The 15197-nt window shown below is 29.6% G+C and overlaps 1 long non-coding RNA gene across 1 annotated transcript; it reads left to right on the top strand.

Moving 5' to 3' along the window:
* The first annotated feature begins 2401 nt into the window (after nucleotides 1–2401).
* On the top strand, nucleotides 2402–2816 carry LOC114736139 (uncharacterized). Its single transcript, XR_003739333.1, has 3 exons — nucleotides 2402–2430; nucleotides 2564–2616; nucleotides 2735–2816. It is a non-coding gene; the product is annotated as an uncharacterized LOC114736139 (long non-coding RNA).
* The last annotated feature ends 12381 nt before the right edge of the window (nucleotides 2817–15197 follow it).

Consider the following 15197-nt stretch of genomic DNA (forward strand, 5'->3'; position numbering starts at 1 on the left):
GCAGATTTGGATGTCTACCCTTATGGTACAAATAAAAATGAAATTGACAGTTTTCATCTGATTAAAGAATGTAAAAGTTTTTACTATAAATAAAATAATAAAAGAACGGTACCTGACACACAAGATGTGAAAAGCACATTCCAAAATAAATATATGTTTTAGAGTTCAGAAATGTCAAGAGACAGTTTCACGTGAAGGTTTTGGGCTAAAGTTTGAAGAAATGCTTGCACATGTATAAAAATTAATAATTAAGTTCTCTCTCAAACTCTACGAATGATTGGCAAGCATGTATGTGGTATCATAATTAGTGTGCCTAGGTGTCTGTTTCTCCAAGAAATTATTATTAGCCAACCACAAGATCTCATGTGCCGGGGGAAAGATTTAATATTTAGATCAGATTAAGAAAAACAATTATGACAAATGTATAAGGATCTACAAACCTAAAATAATTGGTGTGCCTAATCATATGCAAATTTATAATTGCTGCCTTGGAAGTGGCTACAAGCAATTGGCTTGTTTTAATCTGAGGGGAAAGAAAAGAAGTTCCTAAATTTTCTGATATGTAGTAAATCCAAGAAAATACTATTTTGGCTAACCATCTGCAACTATAATATTTATATCCTTGACGAGTCGATGATTAATTAAGACAAATATCAGATGACATATAGAATATTAAAAAAATATGCTAACCGAATCTTTATGGGAATTGAAGGTCGATCTCTTTTCGTTAATTAAGGTTTACTCAATCCGTTTGTTGCCCCCAGATCAAGAAGTTCAATGCATATATATAGCTGATCAATTATTTGCCAACCAACCAGGGAATCGAAGAAAACCATTTTAGCAAATTAAGAGGCAAAATGAAAAACAGATGGTTTACGGATATGTGTCAAGCAATCAAGCAATATGCTTCAAATTTTGCATAAATTTTGCTTGCGCATGTGTTGGATGCGTATATATGTTGATTGACTATGTATTAAGACATTATGACTGGGGAAAAAAAATGTCCCCTTTAATGGAAATCAACTAATTAATTGCTTTACCTCCATTGTTCTCTAAAAAAAACAGAAGCAAAGAACAGTAAAGCGACTATTTAAAAATAATTAAGTAATTTTATAAAATATTTCCTTCTAATACCTTATATATTTCCTTCTCATCCCTTCATCTTAATTACTCTCTCAAGCACATCCACAAAAATTAATACAAACCAGCCAGCAACTAGGCACATGATAGCTATGATCTGAATGATTTGAAATGTATTTTAATTATCTGACGAGTAATTTAATTACATATATGAATCTTTGACCAAGCCTAGTGGTAAATACTATAATTATTATATATGATTAGTTGCTAGTCAGTCATATGGTGGTATATAAATAAACATAAAATATGTACATATACAATTCATAGGAATTGTAAAACAAGTATTAATAGAGTTAGGCAAATGTAAGGGGGAACATGCATTGGACCACAACCCTTTCATTTAAATAAAGGGGAAAAAGGAAAAGAAAACGTATAGGAAGAGAATAGAATTATTAATATATTTATAATGGTGGCCCAGCCAGTTGAGGAATTTCCAGTAATGGATAGCTGACCCACACATCCCCCTAAAATTTCTTTCCGTATGTCTCCATTCTTAGAGAATGGGGTCTGCATCTATTCAAAAACAAAAATTTAAATGATTTGCCAAATCCAAAGAAATATATAAAATAAAAGAATTATAGTAGAGTTTTGAAAATGTCTAAATTTAAAAGAACCAGGAGAGTCTTTGTTGATTTAAGCATATCATTACATGTTCTCTTTACATAGAAGGTTCACACTCCTTCCTCCACCCACACAAGGAGGGGGACGAGAGAGAGAGAGAATGAAGAAGATGAAGTTTATGGTTTAAGTGTATTGTCCTGCAACTGGAGGAGGCATCCAAAGGGATCGCATTGATCCTAAATCTTGCGAGATGAGCCTCATACTCTCTTATCTTAATCTTCTTCCAATGAATTGGGATCATGCTATCCCTTTGGATTCTTCCTTTGGTGGCTTCTTATATATGTGTGACTACGCAACTCTGATTCCATTTTCCTGCTTTCATAAACTGTTGCAGAATGGCACAATTCTGGCCGGTAAGTATTATTACCTAATGAACTGACCTCTTGCTTTTATTTGACTAGATTCTCTATATTTCTCAATTGTGCTATAGATTTCAGCATCCTGAGATATTCAGCAGTGTTCTTATTATAATTTCCTTCTTTCATGTATACTTTTCCCATAACATATATCCAGAAATGAGGCTTCTGTGGTGTCCTTGTTCAGCAGCAGAATTTCCCATTTCATATCTGGAATTTCATGCATCAATCCCTTTGGATCCGTTATCTAAGTTCCAACGCTTGAATCAAAAGAAAAATATATATAGTTAATCTTAGAAGAAATTCATCTCAGGTATTTCGGGTTACTTCAAACCAAATTGAAGTTGTTCTCATTAATGTTATATATATGGCATGCAAAGTGTCTGTTTATACATATCTGTGTATATTGATAAAAATAATAATGTTTCCCTAACTAATTAATGCAGATATATATCTTACAGCAATGCAAGTAGTAAATTAAACGACAGCCTTTCAAAAGGTACAGTACAAAATCGTATCCTTTCGCAGCTTGCGCGAGTCATATATTCTATGTTTCTGATAATACATGTACAGCTTTAACTGACTCGAATCATTGACATTAACCTTGGTCAAACAAGGTACTTTGCAGGTATAAATCTTTTGTGATTTAATAAAGAGATACTTGTTTAATTAACTGCAAAATAACTTTTCCTTGTCTTAATCAAAAAGAGCAGTGCAGTGGTACTTTCTTTTTCCCCTTTTTTTCAAATAGGTTGGTTCGTTGTTGTGTGTGCGCTAGAAAAGAAGAAAGAAATCATCTTTTGGGGATGCTAAATTGCGCATGTTCTGGCTTTTACATGTAGGAGAGAATGGAGGAGAAGAAAGGGGTAGAACTCATGATTTACAATTACAAAGTGGAAGCAAGCTAATGAAACTGTAGAGGAGAGAGAGGAGATTTATAATTGATTGGTGAAAATGAAAATCTACCTCATCTTGGAAGCTATGATCGCGTATAACATATAAATCTGAACTAATTGATGGTTTCCATTTACCTTTTTAATAAAGCATCTTTAGGGTTTCTTCATTGAAAAGGATGGTTTTGAATTGATCATAAGCACAAACAGTTTTTTTTTTTTTTTCTGGGGATGCCTGGACTGTTAGGTTGACATTATGATGATGATGAGGAAGATGATGATCCCTGTGTGGTGATGAGTTATATGAACCAAACAGTAGGTTTGAATATGAATTACTGTATATATGTGTGGCTATGAAGTAATTATAAGGTTGAATTGGTCACAATCATGTGGTGGCCCTGAGTCAAATGCACTCCAAGAACACATGCTTTTCATTTCCCCATTACATAGAATCCAAGGCATTCAATTCAAACTTGTTCATTTTCTCAAGCATTTCTTTTCACAGCTTTAGGCCAAGGAATTTTATTGCATATACCCATTTTGTTTTTGTTATATAATTCTTAGTACATTGATAATTCAAGTGAAACTGTATTTGGAGGTAAATCCCATCGATGTGATAAGTACTAAAACCAGTTTCCGTTACTGTGTATCTTTTCCCACAATGGTAATGAATCTGAACTCAGTCAAATATAAAGCTAGGACATTGCACATATATATCACTTATGGTTTGACCAATAGAGTTAAAATAATTTATCTTCATTCTGATTTATTAATATAAAAAAAATAAAGGGAAAAGACGGACATATATTGCTGTTTGCACATGAGCCCAACAAATATATAATTAAAGCCGTGAATTTCCTTTGATCACATGGCCCCAACCTCCCTCCTCAAATCTCTCCCTCCTTATCTTTCTTTCTTCCTTTCCCCTTTGTTAATTTTATCAAATAATAATGATTATTGAGCACTCTATTTATTAACTACCCTAAATGGCAGAGGCAATTTTAGGCTAACAAGGCAACAAGTTTTGGCTAGGTGCCTTCAATTAGCTACTATATAGCATCCCTTTTTTTGTGAAAAGTATATAGCATCTTTTATATCTAACATTTATGTTTGTTCTTGTATATATATGGGTTGGCCTAATAACTGGATAAAACTTAATTAATGAGACAAATTGCTATATTATATAATAAGACCCTCCCAATCAGACACTCACATTAGGATTTATCGGCCTAGCTTTTCAGTCTTTTTTTACAAAAAAAAAAAAAATTCTCTGGTTTTTTAATGGAAGATCTAGATAATTAATTTACAGATATTAAGATAATTATTTTAATTAGTTATTTGTAACTAATATATATTCATTTCCCTAAAATATATTTTTTAATGTTGTGAACCTGAACCACCCTTGATAGAAATCTCCTTGATAATAAGGATACATTGAGAAAACAATTCTAAATTTGAAAGTTAGAGTGAATAGACATTTTATATTTAGTATTAAAATAAATCTCTTATAATCTACTACTTCCGGTTCTTAATATAAGACTCGTTTGACTTTTATTTTGGTCATTCATATAAATCCTAATCTACTTTATCTCTAATATTTATCTTTTTTTTTTCAAAGTAATCTTTCTAATAATAGTAGTTCTGGGAATACACTTGATTAGTAAGGATATTTTAGAAAAGATAACACCTATTTATTACAAATAACTATGTTAACTTATTTTTTTAATCTATTCAAATTAATCAACTAGTTTTTATATTTAATAACGAAAGTAGTACCTCTTATATTTAAAAGACTGGAGCTGACAGCATATAATCATTTCATATATTATACGCATAAATCAACAAACTGACTTTGTTCACGCCAAAAAAAAAAAGAAGACATGAGAGGATGATTTAGATCTGTATGACTCTCCTCTGTGTAAAACGCATTCAATTCGTACGGCCAACAGATTAGTCAAGCATGATTTGTCTTTATATCTATAGCTAGACATAGGCATATACATTAATCCAATTAAATAATAGGCCACAATTAATGTGGTTGAACTGTGCAATATATAGGGTAGAATGTGTGTTGTAAAAATATAAAATTACTAAAAAGAATGTTATGAAGTTATGATGTTAGGCTACAAAAATAAAGAATAGTACTGTATGTGCTTGAATGGATTAGGATTTCGGTATCTAAAGTTTAGATCTTTCACCTATTAACTGTGAGAATAACTATTAAAGAACTTCTAAAAAGGTCAATATAAAATAAGGACATTTAAATGGTAAATATAGAAGTTTGAGTTGTAAATTTTGAACTTTCAGTTGTTTGATGATTCTTATTTAACGTTAATGTTTACAAGGTCAATGCCTTGTTACGTTATGAAAAAAAAAAAAAAAATCCCAATTAAATCCATCTGAAATAATGAAATTTCAACTAAGACTTATACTTTTAACGAATTCTAATTAGGTTAAAAGGTCTAATTAGGGATTTTCAAATTTTGCTAAAAGACCGGAATGCCTTTTTGTAATAAAAAAGGAAAATTGAAAGTAGGTGTAAATTTGATTTTAGTTTTAATTATTCTAATAGATTTACTAATGAGGACATGGTCTTTTTTAGATTTTATGTCAAAGTGTGTTTTGTAATTGTGAACGTTATGTCAACTCTAGAATTTATGGCTTTTAGTTTTTTTTATATAATAAAATTTGATATTGAATAAATCTTAGAGACCGGAAAATTAAAGATGAATTGATGAGTCACAATGTAAGTTGTGAAGTAGTAAAATTAATTTTGATAGATATTCAACAATTCCATGAATCTTTGATTTGATTTTTTCTCGCACAAAAAAATATATTGATCTTGTTAATCTTTTACATTTGAAATCGTAAAATTTTTATTAGTTCCCATATTTTTGCAATTCTATAGATATCTAGAAATTATGTATTTTTTTATCTTGAATTTTAAATTACTTTTTATTGGTCATAATTGTGATTTTTCTTTTTTTGTTTTTTATATGATAATATTTTTGGCCAAATTTTCATGTGATAGTGTTTAAAGAAAAAACATGTTAGTTAAATTCAATTAAAAGAATTAAAACTAACATTAGGCTTTTTAATTATGAAGGGTATTTTGGTCTTTTAGAAATATTTAAAAATTCCCAATTAGGCCTCTTGGACTAATTAAGAATTTGTTAAAAGTGTAGGCTTAAATTAGAATTTTTCTATTTCAAATAGATTTAATTAGAATTTTCCCAAAAAAATATTGTATAAAATTTTTAAGTGAAAATAATTACCGACAAAACAGGTGATATATATGTGCTGTGTACAATTAGCTAGCAAGACCCATTCTGACATATTTTATTGAATAAGGTTCGAAAAATTACATGATCATTTCACTTTGGACGTGATTATATACATTGAAGTTCTATAGGGTCAGGCAAAAAAAAAAAAAAGGGTACAATCACCAACTAAAATTAATCCCCTTGTTTTTGACCTATCATAAAGGAAAAGAGATTACTACCATAATACTACTATGATATTTTATTATATTGTTTGGTTTAATATTAATATCACTATATATGTATGTTATCCATTATAAGTAGTCTCAAACAATTTTCACTCTCTACATTATAGAATACATATGAGCAGATATAAATGTAATTTTTTATCCCAAATTATAAACATAAATTTGTGAGCATTGTGAGCACAGATTTTTAAGAAAACGAGAACTTTCTCCCCCGTACAATACATAAACTAGAATATTTAATTAAATTTTAAATTTCAATAAATTGTGTTATCTAAGGTAGCTCAAGATTCACTTATTATAAAAATGTGATTTTTTTTATTCATTCAAATTATATTTGAATTAGAGATTCGAAAATTAGGAGGAGCATATGAAAATTTAAAATCAATAATTTATTTCTCCATTTAAGCCCCCAATTGATATAGTATTTAATTATGATGTTTTCTATTTAATTTAATATATTCAAATCCCAATTAAGATATTATTCAAATTGAAAATTAATTATTAATTTCTTCATTTAAGTCTCTAATTGAAATCTCATTTAATAATGATGCTCCTCATTTAATTCAATGTACCTAAATCCCAATCAAAATATTATTCAAATCTTATTAATTGAATATATTTGGATGTCATAATGTCACACCCGACCCCTTTTTAAACGAATTGGGTATTACTCTTCCGGTCCTCAATGTAAGACCCATTTAACTAATTTGATTATATTAAGGAAGTTAGGTAAGTTAGTTAATTATAAGAAAAGTGACACATTTTTCCTAAAACACCATAATCATCTTTCTTAATACCCCATCTCCCTCTTCTACTTGATTATGGTTGAGGGAGTATTCATAAGGGTAATTTAGAGAAAATTGATAAATATGAGAAATAGGTCTTATATTTAAGATCAAAATCAACTTAAAAATTAGGTCCTATATTAAGGACCGGAGGAGTACAAGTTTTCAAAAATATAATTGATTGATTGATTGATTATGCACCATGGCTACTAATATTTTCATACCTCTTGTGTTATGGTGTAATTTTGTTGGAATAATAATAATAATTGATGGGTGATAAATTAATTAAGGGGAAGAGGAGATGGAGAAAGATTGCCCAAGTGGCGGGGGAATTGGAGCAGTGGATGGAACCAAAATCCCCCATTTTAAGGGAACAATCTTAAATCTTGCAAAGGGTTGAAACCTTAACTTGATGAAGCTGTAAAATTGACCAAGTAGCTAAATAAGGGAGCAAATATGCCAAATCTCCAAATTTCACTCAACAAAAGAAGGAGCAACTATATTGAAGTTACCCATGGGGAAGCTGGTGGAGCCCCGCGTAGATAGCTACCCTCATTATCATTTAATTAATTAATTTCCGAATATAATTCATTATCATCTTCATGTGATCCCTAAATTTAAGGCTACAAAGAAACAAAAAATCTACAATTAATTAATAGAGCGGCCTTGTCTCTTTTTCAGTAACCCCATAGGGATTTGGAGTATATTATAGAAGACCAGCAATTGAATTCTTCTCCTTGTCATCATTTTTTACTCCCTCCGCATCACATATACAGTTAATTATAAAAGCAATAACTATGATATTCCTTCGTCTCTAAATATAAGCAACATTTATAAGTTATTTTAAATTTTTGTAATGAATTACTTATTTTAATACTCGATATATTTATTATCTCATTTTACAAATCATTATCTCTTTATCACACGTTCTCTCTCTTCCATAATTCTCTTTGTTTTAATAATTTTCTTATTCTCTTTTTTATGCTCTCCTCCCAATAAATAAGGGTATTTTAGATTAAAAAAACTTTTAATTTTTACACTTTTATTGTTTTTAATCAATTGTAACTAACATTTTGACCTACGTGATAAGGTCCAATATTGCTTATAAAAAGAGACGGAGAGAGTAATATATTTTAGATTTTTTTTAAAGAAATATCCATATTAATTGTTTAGCATGATTAGCCAAGTACTCCCTTTCGTATATATAATATAAGATGTTCGTTGGAGAAATTAGGTTCTAAGATATAAAATGCTCTCATAATAATTAATGTGATTTTTTCGCTCTCACCCCCATTAAATATATGAGAGAGATGAGAGATAATAAAAGTGTAACATTAAAAACAACTTTATCATTTTTTAGGGAAAAAATAGAAAAACTTTATCATTTTAGGAAATATTAATGACTAAACTTTCATTTCTTGGTATGTGGAAAAAATTAACTAACTTCTTATATTATCAACCGGAAGGGGTAGCTAATAAATGAGGAAAGTTGCTGGATACTTGTTTGCTTTTAACGATGAAAAGGAACATTTTTAATAAATGTACAAAACAATGAGCAATTTGTTTCTTATTATATCTAGGTTAAAAAAATGTCTCAACAGGTTTTTTTTTTAGTGAATAAATATTTAGCTTTGAGCTGGTTCCAATAGAGCATTCGTCGAAAAGCTCCACAAATATGGAGGTTCAGCTTCATGAAGGACGAGTTTCAAATTCCAACTTCACGTAGCTGCAGAGTCGTAATATTTTATTTCTGTGCATGAAATGTGAAACTCCCACTATATTAGATTCGTAATATTTTCACCAACTAGCTATGGGTTGAGATACCAAACCTTTGTAATTAAAAAAGAGAACACAAATTCGAATATTGGCAAGTATACTTATGAGAAGAATTTTAATCCTAACAATCCTGTCTGAAAGGAGATTAGTCTTCAAGTATTTTTAAAAAAAATTGTAACATTTGTGTTCGGACAATTAATTTCTTAGACAATGACGGAGCAAGAGAATGATTCAGGTGCAGGCCCCAGAGCCTGCAGCGACATATAGAAGGCCCATTGAGTTAAACTACTTAGGCTCCAGACGCAAACAATTTTAATTTGGGCCTACCCTTAATTTATTTCAACTCCTCCTTATTGCTGGGCCCAATTCCATTGCTAACGTTCTAATCGTTCCCCGGCGAACCTATTCCAACTCTATCACATGAGAATCTTTTGTCACTTGTACACGTCAAACAATACATGGAACAGACAAAAACCAAAATCCATATGACAAAAACAAGGCAAAGTCCACAAAAATAAGAGGGGAACTCAACTCCGCAATGCTTCACATGTTCACACTATAAAACTGTTGGTACTTCCTTAGTGTCATGTTTTTGCCAGACAACAGAGAGTCCAAGTCCACGTACAGATCAGCAGAGGCAAAAGGAGTAGCCCAGATTCCCATCATCATGATAACAAAATCTTCACCATTCACTTAATTCTTGATTCAACCAATTCACTATTTTAGATCCTTAGATTACCGAATGTTTGGTACGAAGGAATTAGACCTGTTGTTTGATATAAGGGAATTGGAGTGGAGGGGAAGAAAAATTTTGACCTCATTTTTTTAATTTTTTAAATTGAACTTATTAAAATCTTCACCCCTCATTCTTTTCATTTCCCCGTTACCAAATGGATGCCTAAATTCTGAACTCTAAAACCTCCAAGACTCAAATCATACATTAGTAATATAATAGTCAATGTGAACACATCCTCATAATAAGCCAATATCTCGTGAAAAGCATTTATTCCAAAGGTAATTAATCGGGTCAAAGGTAACAAAGCATGAATAATGAATTTGAATATTTGACGACATGATGCAAGATGATTGCAATTGGATGAAAGTGCCGGCTGAGAAACTGCTGGAAAAGATTGCTTCCCAGCTACAAGAGAACTCACGAAGAATAGAAAACTTGTATGGATTTGTTTTTGGTGTACACACTGCAATAATTCTCGCGCCATCCGACGAATATGATAAAATAAAATATCTTTTTTTTTTGGGAAAAAATAAAGGTCAGCGAAGTCGTTTCTCTTGGGGGGTTGGCACTCGTCACATCATGTTGCGTGCATATTTTCAAGAAAGTTAGATAAACAAGCGCGTGTTTTTCTATCTATCTCCAATCTCCAAACACCGCCCGGGGGGGGGGGGGGGGAGGGTGACGTGATTTGAATTGATCATTTGTGGGCTTTGTGTTCACGCGGTAGTTTATTCAGCTTTGTGGATAATTAAGTCATTTGTTATATCTAATTCTTAATTTATTTTATCTCTTATATTTATTTATTTTTTTAAAATAATGCTTAAGAAATTAAGAAATATGTTTATGATATTTTAGAAAAAGACATATTATATTAACTAATTTAACTAACATTTTAATCAACTCAAATTAGTTAACTGGGTCTTATATTAAGGACCGGAACTTACCTCCAGTCCTTAATATAAGAGTTAGTTTGACTTTTAATTTAATTCTAAATATAAGATTTTAATTTATTTTGTCTCTTATATTTATTCGTTTTTTTAAAATAATCCTTATAATAATTGCACGTGTTAAATATTTAACCAAATGACATTTGATAGACAAGAGTATTTTAAATAAGACAATACTTATTTATTATAAATAAGTAATTTAACTAATTTTTAGTTGTTATGTTTAAGATAGCAGATAGGATATGTATGTACGCGTAACACTTGTTTGGGCCTTCATTTGTGCTTGCAGATCTTTCTTCCTGTCCCTTTCATTTTTCTCTTGTTTTACCGTTTTTTTCATTTGAATGTTAGCTCGCCATGTCTGAAGCAAATTATTGGAATCTATCAAGTCATAAAACATGAACGAAATGAGATTAATTAACAATTGGGCTTTTTTTATTGGAGTATTTTGTGCAAACGCACATGATGTTAATTATTTTTGAAAACAACAGAATAATAATTAATATATTTTTGACCATACTACAAATATTTTAACTTATCTGCTTGAACCTAGACAAAATCATGGATGATGCTCCCCATGATATGTCCACCATATGAAAGTGAGATGGCGCCATACGTCAAAGTGATGACTCGTCCAAAAGTCAGTATATCTGTAATTGCGTGGTCGTTGTGTGTGTATGTGTATTTTTGGTGCCCAATGCAAGTATCTTTCTTCCTTCTGTGCACTAAAAATGAAACTCATATTCGGCTTCTATTTCTTGGATGATGTAACATTAAAACTCCGCATTCGGTTTTTAATATAAAAATTAATTTGAGTAATTTAGATAAATTAAGAAAGTTAAACAATTTAATTAATTACTCCTTCTGGTCCTTTTTATGATATTTTTTTAACTCAGTTACATGGTTTAAAAGAATAATTAAAATTACTTAAAAGAAATAAATATATGAAAATTGAACCTTTTTAAAAAATATGTCATTGCTTAATGAGGAAGTAAACAAGATTGAAAAATGCTAGTAATAACTTTTGAAATAAAAGATACTCTAAAAGTGAATGAAGTATAATAAAAAGATTAGAAGAGAGAATAAAAAATAATAATTAAGTGCAAAATGATAGAGACACATTTAATGTTCAAACACCCTTAAGTAAAATTTTATAAAAAAGACCAAACTAATTCAAATTTTGGGATTTTATAAAAAAAGGACTAAATAGAGTATAATACTCTGATATAATATTAGATCATATATATAAATCAATTTGAAAAAAATAATAAATACAATAGTTGAAACGAATTGAGATATCATGCATAAAGTTAATTTCTTTGGACCAAAATATATAAAAACAAATTCAACTCACGGTTATTTCCAATATTAGGAATCCAAGGCAGTGCCGGCGCCATGTAAATAAAACTATAAGGGTTTCTTCTTTTTTTTTTTACCAGCAAAATTATAAGGGATTCAAACTTTACGGATGGGAGAAAGATGTTATGAGACCTAACATTAACTATTTTTGGTATTTTTTAAAGTAATTGAAATAGGGATAAAAAAGTAGAGGAAAAAAGAAATATACTAATGACGATAGAGAGCATATGCTCACAAGTTATTATTTGATTAATTTAAAATTTTCTATTGGTCAATATGTAAATGACATGACATTCCGGGGATAATTAAAATATTTTCACACTTAACATTTTTTTATTGGTATAAAATTTCCCTATCGATCGCGCGGGCCACTCATGTTCACGAATTTCTCCCCGACATATCTTATGACTTGATTAGTCAATAAATTTGATGATCTGTATAATTAATTGAAATTAAAAAGTGGGCCACGTGTTAAAAGATGAAGCATTAGTGACCGATTGATTTTCAATTTTTAGAACCGACACATTCTCAAAGATCTCGCGAGATTCTGTACACTTTTTTTTCTTTGTTGTTTAGTGAAGAATCCTTGATATTATAACGAGTCTATGCATGTTAAAATATGATAATGCTAAGGCAGAGGATATGGAAACTTTGACCTCAATTTAAAATTAACAATTTAATTTTAAAAATTTAAACTATTTATTTTCGTGAAGATTGTTAAATTTTCGAGAGTCAGTTATTCAGATTTCGTAAAATTAATGGTCAATGACTATAAAAGTCGAGCTAATTAACTTCTTGGTTGCCACTTACTCATATGTATTGATTCTAACAAGATGAGTTATATTCGTTCAAACATAGATGTAATTGTGATGTATTAGTTAAATATTTTAATAAAGGTATAAAAACTAAATATAGAATGCTGAGACTTGAGGAGGTGGTAAAGAATGACTTAACCAACAAAATAAAATCATGATTGACTATACCAACAAATAAAATATTAACACATGATTTAATAGTAAAATCTTAGAAATATATATATAAATCACAACCCAACCACTTTAAAATTAAAAATAAAACTTTTCAGTAAATGGTAATTTAGTTGGTAAAATATACCTTATATCTCAAAAAAACAAAAGATTACATTCAAATTCTCCTATGGATTTGATAAATAATTTATAAATATCTTTTTTATTGTTTTGGGTGTATTCTAATTTAGTCATTGTATAAAAGTGTTTTTATTGGGGAAAAAAGAGAGAAAAATCTAATAGGCGCAACATAATATATAAGTTGGAAAGGTAGGACTTTGACAAATAGGTGATATTTTTGTTTTGATAAAGCTTGGAATCACTTTTAGAGAAAACGATGAGGTCCGCCAACTTATAATCCCACCCCGAGACAATAATGTAGGGCCAATGATTTAAGATTCTTTTCAAATGGGGTGCTCAATTATGCCTTCACTTGACGAGGCTCATAATTGAGGTCCAAATCAATCGTGCACGTTTTATATTACTCTTTTAATTAAAAGTGTCAACTAATCAAAAGTAGAATAAACCCATGAGAATGGTGGCTTGTTAGTGGCATCAAAAGCCGTTTTTTATTTTTTGATAAAAGTGATTATTTCCCATCCTATTTAAAAGAGATAAAGTTAAAAAATTACTAATTTTTTAAATAAATTAATAATATCTAAGATTCTTTTATTTTGATAAAATATATTAAAAATAACTTATAAATAGGGGAGAGAAGTATGATTTATCTTACTTTGCTGGGTGTCTATGATTTCAGATTAATGTCTCTAGTCTCTCTCTCTATTTTCTTTTTTTTTTTTTTTTTTTTTTGCGCACGTCCTCTCCAATTTGCAATTACTCTATCTAATATTATATCCCTCCATTAATGTGCTTACGAGTTACGTGCCTTGTTTGTCTTTTTCATGTTTAATTTAATTTAAGCATTTCTTCTTCGGGGAAAAGACTTTAATAATTTTAAAAATATTTTGCCTTTATTAGTACTCCGTATTTTCTTTTTATAGTAGTCTGTGTATTTTTTGCCAGCTTAAATTTGTAGTCTTTTTTTTCCTGAACATGTATTCGTAGTATATACTATTACTTTCGATTTTAGATATAAGAATTAGTCTGTATTGTAAATTATACTAAAAATTAGTTTTTACATTCAAGACCAACAAATTAAACATAAGTTTATTTATTTATTTTTTGGTGAATTACATAAATTTATTTTAACTTCATATTACATCGGGAAGGTTGAAAAAAATTTCAGAAGAGCTGTAGATACTGCATTTAAAGTTGCACATAGTCAATGAGCAGCAAGGTGAAAAGCATTTAAAGGATCGTTTGAGACACAATAAAAGAAGCTCAACAGTGTGTTTGCATGTTGCGGAGTGCAAATATCCAACGAAAACCCTCCAATTTTCTACGCCTCACAGAAAGTAGTTTTCAGATTTGTGCAAAACGGGGAACGCATGTTTGGATCAACGTTTTCAACGGAAACCGTACATTGAAATGACGCAAAGTCGCAAACTCGTGTTACTGGCAGATAAATGCTTAAACAAATATTTGGGTAAGCGTTTTTGCAAATAAGCTTTTGGGTAAAAACAAAGCCTAACACTAAAGCCAATTTTTTGAGTTTTTGCCGTCACAAACATGAAGAGAGAAAAGATGGTAATAAAAAAGATAAAATTACTTCTAACAAACCCAATAATTTGATATTACATATTCTTAATATAAGAGTTAAATAACTAATTTAAAGATATTAATAAAATTAATTAAATTAGTTATTTATAATAAATTGATATCGTCTTGTCTAAAATATTCTTGTTAATCATGTACATTAAAACTATTCATCAATAAAAACTCCTTAATATATATAATCACTAAAGGGATTACTTGGGAACAAAATAAATAAATATTTTATAATTTCATAAATAAACTATTTTTATTTTATCATAATAATTTTAGGTATTTTTTTAATAATTATCACACTAAAAACATAAAATATCAAACATTACTATTTAATAAAGTTCATATATTTTTCAGTCATTTTACAACTAAACTTACTTTTCTAT

This window comes from Neltuma alba, unplaced genomic scaffold (genome assembly GCF_004799145.2).
Source record: "Neltuma alba isolate B1F8T4 unplaced genomic scaffold, ASM479914v2 tig00013313_pilon, whole genome shotgun sequence".
Classification (NCBI taxonomy): domain Eukaryota; kingdom Viridiplantae; phylum Streptophyta; class Magnoliopsida; order Fabales; family Fabaceae; genus Neltuma; species Neltuma alba.